General features: G+C 39.4%; 1 protein-coding gene across 1 annotated transcript in view; it reads right to left on the bottom strand.

The window, feature by feature from the left end:
• Nucleotides 1-11,155, bottom strand: part of LOC135709877 (proton-coupled amino acid transporter-like protein CG1139) — an 80,610-nt gene extending 69,455 nt beyond the window's left edge. Inside the window, exon 1 of the mRNA XM_065232316.1 lies at nucleotides 10,413-11,155. The gene's annotated coding sequence lies outside the window, so the exon portion shown is untranslated. The remainder of the gene's footprint in view (nucleotides 1-10,412) is intronic.
• Nucleotides 11,156-11,950: the final 795 nt, after the last annotated feature.

Below are 11,950 nucleotides of genomic sequence, written 5' to 3' on the forward strand. Positions count from 1 at the left end.
ATCGATTTCTTTGGGACCAATAGGCTAGTCAAGTAGTGAGCCACTTTAAAATCGTTAGTTTCCACCGGTTGGCCATTGTTTCCACCTTTCGAATGGTGGCTGAATCATAACGATTGATCATTGCATTGTTGATAACCAGCGATATCAACGATGAGTCGACATGCATGTTGCTGCCTTTGTACTTTGAGGAGGTTTCGAAGGCTTGGCACTATGTCAGTTAAACTTGATAATCAACTACCGTAGAACCAACAATCAATAAGAAACTAACGATTTTAAATTGGCTCACTACTTGACTAGCCTATTGGCCCCAAGAAAATCGATTAACGTACCCTATTATAGTATAAATTCCAGTACTACACTATGTTTGTTTTGATTCTCTATGAAACTTTGATAGATAAAATGAGGGATTATTGGATTTTCCTATGATTCGAGGGGTGAATCAATTAGCTTGGGATCGAAGATAGTACCAGAGCTGATCCAAAAAGTTGAGCTCGTTTCTTCGGGACCTTTTGGTCTTAGAGTGACCTCAATGGTAGAACCGCCTTAGTTTGAACAACTAAAATCGCATAAAGAATTTGGTAAACTTCTACCCCCACACTGGTGCGTAACGCCATTGGGCACCTCTGTTAGGGTGTCAATTAAAAAAAATCTAAATGGAAGAGATGAACCAGCCTCTGGCTGAAAGTCTCGCTAATAAAGATAACCTAACCAAATCTAAATGAGCGTCGTGCAATTGCAATTTTATCTATACCTCAGTTATCTCCCCCTAGGTTGTAACCCAAGATGGCATTTTCCATTTACAAGAAATTGTAAATTTTTCCAGTCGAATTATTTATAATGGCGTACACAGATAAAAATTCAGAATTTTAATAGTGATGTAAACATTCATTCACGTAAACTTATATTTAATTTCACGCAACCGAGCAACTTGCAAGCAATGTTGTTTACAACAATTGGCTTTTGTATAAAATATTTGGACATTTCATGAAGTGTCTCATAACTTTACACGATTTATAATGTAAACTTATATGATATGTGACGCTCCATTTATGTGCATCATATTGAACAGAAATTTACACTATTTTTCGAACTGCGTATGTAAATAATTGACAGAGTTGTGACCTATCACAACCACGATCGTCAAACAGCTAATAGTAGTAATGCTTGGAACATTCCTATCAATGTTCTTGTCGAAGCACTCTCCATGACCATCCATCAAGTTGACGAAAGAAGTGGTGATCCATCACCGATTTGGTCATTCCCAACAATCACGACAATCATCTGTGCTCGTATTTAACCAGTTGCTGCTTTGCTTGCTTATGTGAGTGTGTTGGTGAGTGAGCCCAACAGCTTCCGTCTAATTTTGCCAGCTTTGTTTGTAACTCACACAGTCGCGCCTGCCGAGATGAACTTGGAACGCGTTGGCATAGTTTCCATTTTCTTCTATCGTTCCGCTTTTTTCTTCATCGTACTGCAGAAGTTTTCACTGTTTTCGTTGCAGCGAGTGTTACGTTTTGTCTGTGAGCAGCGCCCATTACTGGTGATTGTTGTTCGCCATGGCTTCTCACTGCGTAACAAAACGTTCTGTCAGCGATAGTCGGTTGATGCGTTGACGAGTATCGCGTGAGTGTCATGATATTTTGCATCACTGCACTTGATTTATTTGTTTATTTTTTTTTTTAAAACACCGTGACTTACAAACAGTTAATCTGATCAAAATGACGTCTGAGAAGAATAGTAGTCCGTCAATCCGAAAAAAAATATACATACTGATTTTTGTTTTACTATCGTGGTTTTAAGCCACTTCTGCTGGGCTAGTTCACCATCAATACACAGTGGAACAAAGCTATTGAAATCGAGCGTGTTTTTTAATTGCTTGTAAATTTGTGCTTTAACAAGGGCAATGTCATCGAAGAAGTTTATTGGCCTAAAATAGTCTATCTTTTGGTTCCATTAGGAAGTCGATGTAACCACGCATTAGGGTGATACAAAATTTACTTTTTTTTTTAATATTCATAAAATGAGCTATTATATTGACAAAAAATGTAGATCACAATGAAACAAGCAATTTTGTATCTCTAAAAGTTAACAAGTTATGATGCATTGTTTGTGGAAAGTCATTAAAAACAGTTTTTCTTCAATAACTTTTAATACAATCATTTTATAGCTTTAAAGTGTTGTACAAAGTTTATCAATGTATCAAAGTTCAAATTTTTGTCGGATACTGCTGTGTGTGTATCGCTATGATGCATATTTGAAAAGTTATTAAAGATTTTTATTAAAACTTAGACACCTTTATAATAAGTATATCTTGAACTGAGACAGATCAACTGGCATATCAGTCAACTTTCACGGAAAATAATAACTTTTGGCTACAATATGCACAACACTTTATTAGGAGATCTTCGGAGGAACATTGCAATAGGAGTTGTAACCAATGTCATCATTGGTAACTGAAAACCTACACCGCTTATAAAAATAAGATTTTCAAAAGGTCATTATATGTCTTTAATAATTGACATTTCCAAATTAAAGGATAATCCTTCATTTTCGGAAAACGTGATTATCTTAGGGGTTGTAATTGAATCAAATTGACACTAAAAAAGGTGGTGACTAGATGAGCTTATGTCCGCGCTTCATCCAAGAAATCGTAAAATTGCATGGACATGGGCATCATGTTGCGTTTGCATGTGTGTGTGTGTGATATCGACAAAGAGTGAACCACTGAACCAGGTTGCTTCAGTTGAGCTAAAAAAGTAGGCTTTGCTTCTGTCTGCCAGTGTCTCGACAGACAGTAAATGAAGATGTTTTCAAGTTTGGTTTAGCGACGCTACGCTTCTCCATGTGTCTTATCGCTGGGAAGTGCAAATGGCAAGCTAAATTAGCCGATCACACAAAAATAATGCAAAGGAAAAAGAGTATTCAGGAACGATTCCGAATTTTAATGGGTCTAATTGTACACAAACCTCGTTTGGGTGGAGCCGGACCGTCTAACGACGGCAATAATGGCTTTCCACAAACAATGCATCATATCTCGTCAACTTTTAGAGATACGAAATTGCTGTTTTAATCAAAGTTGCTTGTTTTAATGTACATCGTTACACTAATGGAACAAAAAAAAGACTATTTTAGTACAATAAGCTTATTCGAACACATTTCTCTTTTTAAAGCACACATTTACAAGCAATTAAAATAAAACGCACAGTTTCAAAAGGTTCGTTCCACTGTGCAATACTGTAGAACCCCGTTAGTTTGAAGAAATTTCTTAATGAATTTGTTTAACTGATACCTCCACACTCAGCGGCGGGCTGGCAGTGGAAGAAAAGCGAAGACGACCGACCCCGTGAACGCAAGGAAGGTGAGGGATTACTTCAAGTGCAATCCGAACCTTTCGATTCGGGACGTGGCCAAGAAGGTCAATTCTTCCGTCTGGATCGTCCAGCAGACAATGAAGCGGGCCAGACTTCATGTCTTCAAGGTAAGGAAGGTGCCTAACTGAACCGATAAACAGAATATGGTGGCACCTGAAAGCTGTACCGCGAGTGGTAGGTGCAGCCAAAATGCATTGTAATGGACGACGAGACGTACATTAAAGCGGACGCCAAGCAGATCCCCGGCCTAAAATTTTTCGTCGGCAAGTCCCGCCTGGATGTTCCGAAGAAGTTCCGGAAGAAGAAGGTCGACAAATTTGACAAGAAGTACTAAGTGTGGCAGGTGATCAGCAGGCGAAATTCAGCAAGCCGTACATAACGACCGGCACCATCAATGGTCAAATATATAAAGAAGAATGCCTCCAGAAGCGCCTGCTGTCTTTCCTCCGGTCCTACGAAGGTGACACTCTGTTTTCGCTGGATCTGGCATCGTGCCAATCGGTGATGGAGTGGTACGAAGCCAACGATGTTGTTTTTGTGCCGAAGGAGACAAATCCGCCAAACTCGCCAGAACTTCGCCCAATAGTAAAATTTTGAGCGATTATGAAGAAGCAGGGAAGGTCTTCAAAAACGACAAGCATTTGAAGAAAGAGTGAATGAAAGTGTGTAAGAAAGTTTAGTTGTGTTCAAGGTGCTGGCATTTAGCCTAGGAGAATATGTTGAATACACCAACTTTGCAAAAACATAGCTAATATGTGTTCATATATTCCCTGAGACTTTAAAAAATATCCGGCCTAAAATGAATTTTTGGTGATCATTTTAATCCGTTGCATTTTTTTTTTCCTGATTTGTATACACTATAAAGTTGGAACCCCTTGTTTATTTTGGTACCCTCCCCTTGCGTAATCATTCGTTTATTTAAATGTTCAATTGTATGGATTACAACCACTCAGCCTTTGGTTTAAAGCAGAAGTACATCATCCCCTTAATGCTACAACTAGGTGTAACTCAAAATTTGAAATTTCGAGAAAAACAAGTTTGAAAATTCTACTTGTTTTCAAGACAATGGCATAGCTTAAAAATCGTTTTCACACTGCATTAATATAACTATCCTATTTTACAGTATGATCGAGTTTCACATGTTTCATCTGGTAGGGTAAGTGAGCCAGTGTGAGCCTGCGGTTGAAAACTGGAGCATTTACCCTATTACGAGACAAACATCTAGCTTAAAATAAAAACCACCTAGTTACCTAATTGTAACACAAAACCTCAACATTTTCCATGAAGGTTTTTATTCTGAGATAGCGCAAGTTGAAATCAATGCAAACGAAATTTTAAGGCGGAAACATAAACTAATGTCGGAAACTTAAGCTTTTGGATCAAATTGACCAAGTAGCATTGTTGGTTTTATGGAAGATCTGTAGGCCACGATTAAGAATTAAAAAAATTGATTAAAACCTAGATAAAACTAAAAATGTGGCTTGGGTGACGACTAATCTTGATTCCTCACATTCCTTTTGACCTTTTGTCTACAAAACACAGCACTTGACTAACTCGATTGAGACAGGTACTTGAATCGCTTAGAAACAAACTAGATTATATTAAGTTACCTAGTTGTAGCACGCAATATCGTTGGTCTATACTAAGATACCTAGTTTTGAAAAATATGAATATCTGTTTTGTTTGTTATCGTAATTTGACGACCTTTTGATATGTTACAGAGCTTGCGACCTTGGCAAGATTAATTGTTAGGTCTCAAAATCGACAAGTTTCAAGTTACCTACAGTCAAGGTTGCAAAGACTCATTTCAGCTAAAACAATGTTTTTCTAAATTATGAAATAATTAGAAGCCATGATCAAATTTTGAATTGGTAGGATACAAGAAGAGGTTGCAAAGAATGTGTTTGACATATTAAACCTGTTTATTTCACTTCATGAGAGTCACAATCAGCGATTTTTCACAAACTCACTCACTCACTGACTCACTCACTCAGCGATCAGCAAATCGCTGATTGTGACTCATAGAAAGCAAAATTTACAGGTTTTATGTTTCCAACGCATACTTTGTAACCTCTTCTTGTAAGTTACAAGTAAAACATGCCATCATACCATCTTTTGGTTTTATTATTCCGAAAAACATTATTTTAGCTGAAATGAGTCTTTGCAACCTTGCCTACAGTGCTGTTCGTTATAACAGCAGGGCACGCCGATTTTCAACATTGACACAATGTAACTTTGTTGTCTGATGATCAATTGAGCTGAAACCTTAGTCACAGAACTACAAATATGTTCAATTCTACGATTACCAATCCTTTTATTTTACCTAGAACCGTATGCGTGATAATGTTTGCACCATCGTACAAATAACGTTCCCGTTTCAGCTGTGCATACAATGCCTTGGTTTTCTTTGCATGCACGTAACCTATAGCTCATACCGTAGTAGGCTGTGTATAAAAGAAAATGATTTACTTAGTTTGACAGTTGCACCATGACGAAGTGACAGCGTATTCGTGATTTGTCCCACGCGCAAATGTCGCAAAAAGACATTTCAATCGCCGTGGGAGTGTCCCTGTGGACCGTCAAAAGGGTTTTAGACCGAGAAAAGAAAGGACAACTATCCGCTAAGGTGGCCACAGGTCGTCCGAGGTCAGCTCGGGTTCCGAGGGTTATTGCTGCTATCAAAAGGAAGATTCGGGTGAATCCAGTGCGTTCAATAAGGAGATTGGCAAAGGAACACTTGATCAGTGACTTTACGGCACGGAAGATCGTAAAGGAAGATTACGGGGCGAAGTCGAGGGCACGAAAAAAAAACTCATATGATTACCAACCGCATCCGGGAGCTACGAGTCGAACGATGCAAGAAAATCTTGAACTTCCTCAAGCAAAAAAATCCGGTAATCCTGTTCACCAAAGAGAGCATGTTTACCGTCGATCCCGTATCAAATTCCAGAATCAACCGATATATTAGTTCTCTTCCGGTAAAAGACGTGGCCGACGAGCACAAGAACGTGTATCTGACCAAGCATCCTGCTAGCGTTATGGTGTTTGGATTAGTGGCTTCCGATGGCAAAAAAAATGGACCCGGTGTTCATTCCAGAAGGCGACAAGGTCAACAAGGAGGTCTACATCAGGATTTTAAGTAAGTATGTTCTTCCGTGGATCAAAGAACAGTACGGTCTGAAGCCAAATGTTGTATTTCAACCACATGGGGCTCTGTGCCACACCTCGAACCGCACTCAGAAATGGTTGCAGGAACATCTTCCGTTCTGGTCGAAGGATATGTGGCCGCCATCCAGCCCCGATCTTAATCCGCTGGACTACTCAATATAGCGCCTCATGAAGGCCAAGGCCTGTTCTAAACGCCACCCGAGTACAGCAAACCTCAGACAAACATTGACCCTACCTGGAGAGCAATGGATCCAGACTACATTATTAGAACCTGCCGTGCATTCCGGAAGCGTGTGGAGGCCGTAATTGCAGCAAGTGTAAACTCGATCGATGATTAACATAGTTTAAGACTCTGAGAAACATCCCCTCTTTGAATAAATAAAAAAAAACTCGAAAAGAAATTTTTGAGATTTTTTTTAAATTTTGACATTGTTCAATGGTGCAAACATTATCACGCATAGATACGGTACAGTGATATACATTCGTTTAGCCGAGCGCTTAATTATTGAAAATAGCTGAGAAAAATATCTAAAACATGTTTTAAATTAGGATATTTTCAGTCTTAGTTGTAGTGTAGTGAACCGCTTTCACGAGAAGGAAACACCGAACCGGCAGCAGCGGATGTAAACATTCAAACAACGTTTTTACCCTAGGCATTCGTTTAGCCGAGGTGCAAAATAAATAGTTTTTTCGTAAACAATATCACATTTTTCCAGTCGATTTTAACACGTATCGGCAGAACAACTTATAATCAGCAAGGACAAATTGCTCGGATTTTGAATAAATCGCCGGACATCAAATGGAAGAAACTGCAAGGAAAACCGAAGCTTAACCTCACTCTTAAGCAGAACCGGCTCAAGTTCACCCGGAAGTACATGGAGTGGAAGACAGAATGGTGTAATGTTGTGTTTTCTGACGAGAAAAAGTTCAATCTAGACGGACCGGACTGTTAAAGTTGCTACTGGCAAGATTTGAATCAAACCAATGTTGTGAGATCGAAGCGAAACTTTGGGGGTGGAAGTTTGATGGTATGAGGTGCCTTCTTCTACCATGTAAAGCTCCCGATTTGTTTCATATCAACCCGGATGATTTCCGAAATGTACCTGGGGCTCTTGGAAAATGTTTTGATCGGTCATATTGAGAACGAGGCAAATAACGACATCGCTTTTCAGCAGGATAATGCATCTATTCAAAACGGCGCCGGTGGTGTAGTGGTAAGCGTGATTACCTCTCACCCCAGCAGACCTGGGTTCAATCCCAGTCGGCGCCGCCGGGATGTTCTGAGGCATAACATCTCTGATCACGCCTTCCTTCGGATGGGAAGTAAAGCCGTTGGTCCCTGGTTCATGAGTTGATGGGTCGATAGGTAGAGTCCAGGTGTGGGAGCTGCCTTCCTGGCACGTCGGTAGCATTGGTGCTCAGCACGGAAAACAAGATCGACGGAAAAAACAAACCAAAGGATAAAAAAAAAAACAAAAATACATCTATTCACGTCTCCAAGCAATCCAAGTCTTGGTTTGTTGAGAAACACAATCCGCGATTGGACTGGCCAGCTCGCAGTTCTGATTGTAATCCCATAGAAAACCTCTAGGGAATCTTGGCCGAAATGGTTTATGCAAACGGACGTCAGTTTGACAGCATTTCCAGTCTTAAAACAGCAATTCACTGCAAAATGTTGGGCCAAAATCCACATGGCAACACTGCGAAAGTTATCTGATTCGATGCCAAACCGAATTTTTGGAGTAATCCTAAACGATGGCGGCCATACCGAATATTGGCTATCGATTGTCTTGGAAATTCGCTATTATAAGTCATCTTAACATTTCAATTGAACCATTCAGCTAAACGAATGTCCTCCCATTTCCAATGTTATATCTATCTTGTTATCCAAACGTGAACTAATGTTAAGTTTTAATGATGACTTTGTTGAAAATAAAAGAGGCCAATCCTAAAAAAAAAAAGAATTACGTTGTGTCTTATTTCCGAAACACATAGAAAAAATAGGGGTCGGCTAAACGAATGTCTATCACTGTATGTCACTTTCCGGCAGACAGGCATTTAAAATCATTTGCATTCATTTCGTGCATTCATTTACCCTTAACTTTTTCATCAACTGAATATCGCAAAATGATGCATGGAGCTTTTGTAGGTTTTGTTCTAAACTACTACTTTTGTCCACAACTCAAATCCGTTTCTCTTATGCATGACGAGCCAAAGCGAACAGAAGCCACTACTGTTTTTCAATGAATGTATTTTACATTCACTGAAAAACAGTAACAAGTTCTGCCCGCTCTAATTCATGATGCATAAGAGATACAGATTTGAATTATAAGCAAAAGTTGTAGCTAATGAAAAAAACCTACTAAAGCTCTATACATTATTTTGCGAAATGCTATTGATTAAAAAAGTTAGAGGCAAATGAATGTAAATGAATGCACGCAATGAATGTAAATGAATGCACGCAATGAATGTAAATAATTTTCCATGCCTGCCGGCAGGTGCTTCCAAAAATTTAGTATTTTGTAATCGTTAAATTGAACATATTTGTAGCTGCTAATATATCGAAAAGCACGGTAGTTGCAGACGTAGGACGATATAAAACAGACGAACTGATTTACCCAAGCTTATGAATATTTCTATAATCGAAATTGATTTATGCGATTGTAACTTTGCTCATGTACTCTAAACATATTTTCATATTTTCTCATTGAAATTAAATTTGCAAATGCTCATTTTGCATAAAAAAAATACTTCTGTATAATGAAATGAATATATATTATGATCACATGTTTTACTAATAAGTTACAAGAGAGTATTGCAAAGTTTGTGTTTGACACATTAACCTTTCAATTTTGCTTTTGAGTGAGTGAAAACTGATAAAAAGACTGCCTGCAATCCTAATGAATGCAAAATAGACAGGTTTTTTGTGTCAAACACATACTTTGCAACTTTTTCTTCAATTGATGACTGCGAAAAACATTTTTTTTAAATTGAAATGAATATTTGCAACCTTGAATATACATAAATTGTAACTATTCAAACATTTAGTTTTTTTTCTTTTGATATTTTGTTAGCTCCTAATGCCATGGTGTCAATTGTTATGGGATATGAACTTACAGCAAACCATCATGGATTAATAACCATCTTAACTAATAATCCAAGCAATATATCACAACTTCAGGCAATTTCTTCTTCGTTAATGATCGAAGATCCAACTTAACGAAATCTGAGGTAGAATTAAATGTATTTTAAGTCGCTTGATTTTTGTATAAAAAAAACTATTCAAATTCTAAATAAATAACCATGTTCCTTAGATTCAAAAGATAACTATTATGTAAAACAAGTTTCATATCTTGTTTAAATTTGGGATACAAATAAACCCATTGAAAGGTAAATTTAAGAGCAAATCCCTTCGTCCACTTAGGCAAACTTCTCGGCTAGAAAAACAATTATTCACCAACAAAATAATGTAAACAAAATTGAAATCCTCATCATTGATTCATGTCACCAACCGTTAAACATCCACTAAAAATAACCAACATCTGTCATCAAGATCGACTGCAACCGATGGACGAGCAGCACGCGACACGGACCGAAGGTATCTTGCACTTGATTTCAAAACATTGCGCCGGCCAAATCAGCATCACTCGCGCATCACATCCGACGGGTTGGGTAGCTCAGTTCGATGGCATCTTTCGCTACCACACACACGAGGACATGAACTTGAACTTGAACAACATCCAATCGCTTTCGGTCAAAACCCTTTAATTCGCTGTGTATAGATGCTTTGAAAGGTTTCTGTTTTCCGTATGTGCCACCTACCCATCTAGACGGATGGAGAGGAGGCGAATATGGCACAAAAACAAAACTCACCTTGAAAAACGTTTTTGGACAGCAACGGTTGAACTTCAGCTACCGACAATAATGACGAATGTGTGCTCAGTAGGTTACATACACTAAGGGCTGTTAGCCGTCCCAACTGGAATTTCAACTAGTTGCCGTCTGAACACTGCTTAGAAGTCGCGCTTAAAAGCCACCTCTCTCACCTCAACAGTGGAATGGAACTTGCTGTAGACTCACAGCTCACAAACCGCACAATCTAGTTTTAATTGTTTACCCTAATATGGTTGGCGCAGCTGATTCGCAACACTGTACACCGTAACGCACTGCAGGAACTGCACTGACATTTGCCTTGGGCGGCGCGACGAGAATGTAGACTGTTTTCTAAATAGAACTATTGTGCCGTTTGTTGGTTCTCGGTACACACTACTCCCGGACAACTACGACAAGTTGTTTGAAATACAACACCTAATGTCACTCTGAGTATCTTCCAAGGATCCTGTTCAGAGTTTGGAGAGTTCCAATGATGCAACTCAACTCAACTGGTAGATCGATAATCCTCGCATGTGTCCAAGAAAACCGAACCGCACTCGTCCACGACCCACGACCAACTGACGGTTGGCTGAGATGCGATGCCAAAAATCACGTGAAGCTCCTGACGACGGACGGCCGAGGATTTGATCTCTCAGAACTACTAACCCACAACTGCAGGCAATGTCAACAACAACTGCTTAGACACCCGAAGGTAGATACTACACTATACCCACTAGAAACTACTACCACTCTCTGTTGCAGCTACAACCAATACCACTGATTGCACATTAGTGCCGAAAAAACTAATATCGACGAGCTGTGCAAAAGCGTGATCCAAGATACATATGTATGGCAAAAGTTGCGCGCGCGATTTTGCTTCCTTCAATCCGCACACACGTCCGGGCGGCGTCGTCACCGTTGTCAGTACTGTTCTAATCCGGTCTGGTCGACTGTACTTTGTCGACTGGTAGAGTGTTCAAGCTTGATAGTATAGTTATAATAACACACCTCGCAGATGAATGGATGGATACCTACATGTGCACGATGAGTGGACGACGGTCGCTGGCGTCCACTGATACCGGAGGCGCTTTTGCTGAGATGTGGCGTGGTGAGACCATTATTTGTTTGATCACTGAACATTACCGGGCATGTAGGGGAGAATGAAGTTAGAATGATGCAGTGGATTTCATAGTGAAACGCATTCAGTTGAAATTAACTAAATTATGATTTGCTTGTAGGTGGCTACGAGGTGGAAATTTGACCAGTAGTAGTTAGGTTCAAATACATTAACGTCCACCCATCGCTATTTTTCGGCTGTTCTTCCACCAATTGAGCTGATCTTCGGTAGATAACTAATATCAGCATAATTAGTTGAAGGACTGCCGAGAAACAACGGTGGGTGGACGGGACCACACATGGCATACAGGGAGGGGTTACTGTAGTTTAAGATGGTTTGGCAAGTGGGGATTTTTTTTTACTATCAAACAGGCTTGGGCCAAAGGGTTTTAGAATTTGATGAAATGTTTCCCGCAAGCAGA

The sequence above is a fragment of the Ochlerotatus camptorhynchus genome, unplaced genomic scaffold, assembly GCF_037179485.1.
Source record: "Ochlerotatus camptorhynchus isolate MF236.1 unplaced genomic scaffold, CSIRO-AGI_Acam_v1.1 ptg000367l, whole genome shotgun sequence".
Taxonomy (NCBI): domain Eukaryota; kingdom Metazoa; phylum Arthropoda; class Insecta; order Diptera; family Culicidae; genus Ochlerotatus; species Ochlerotatus camptorhynchus.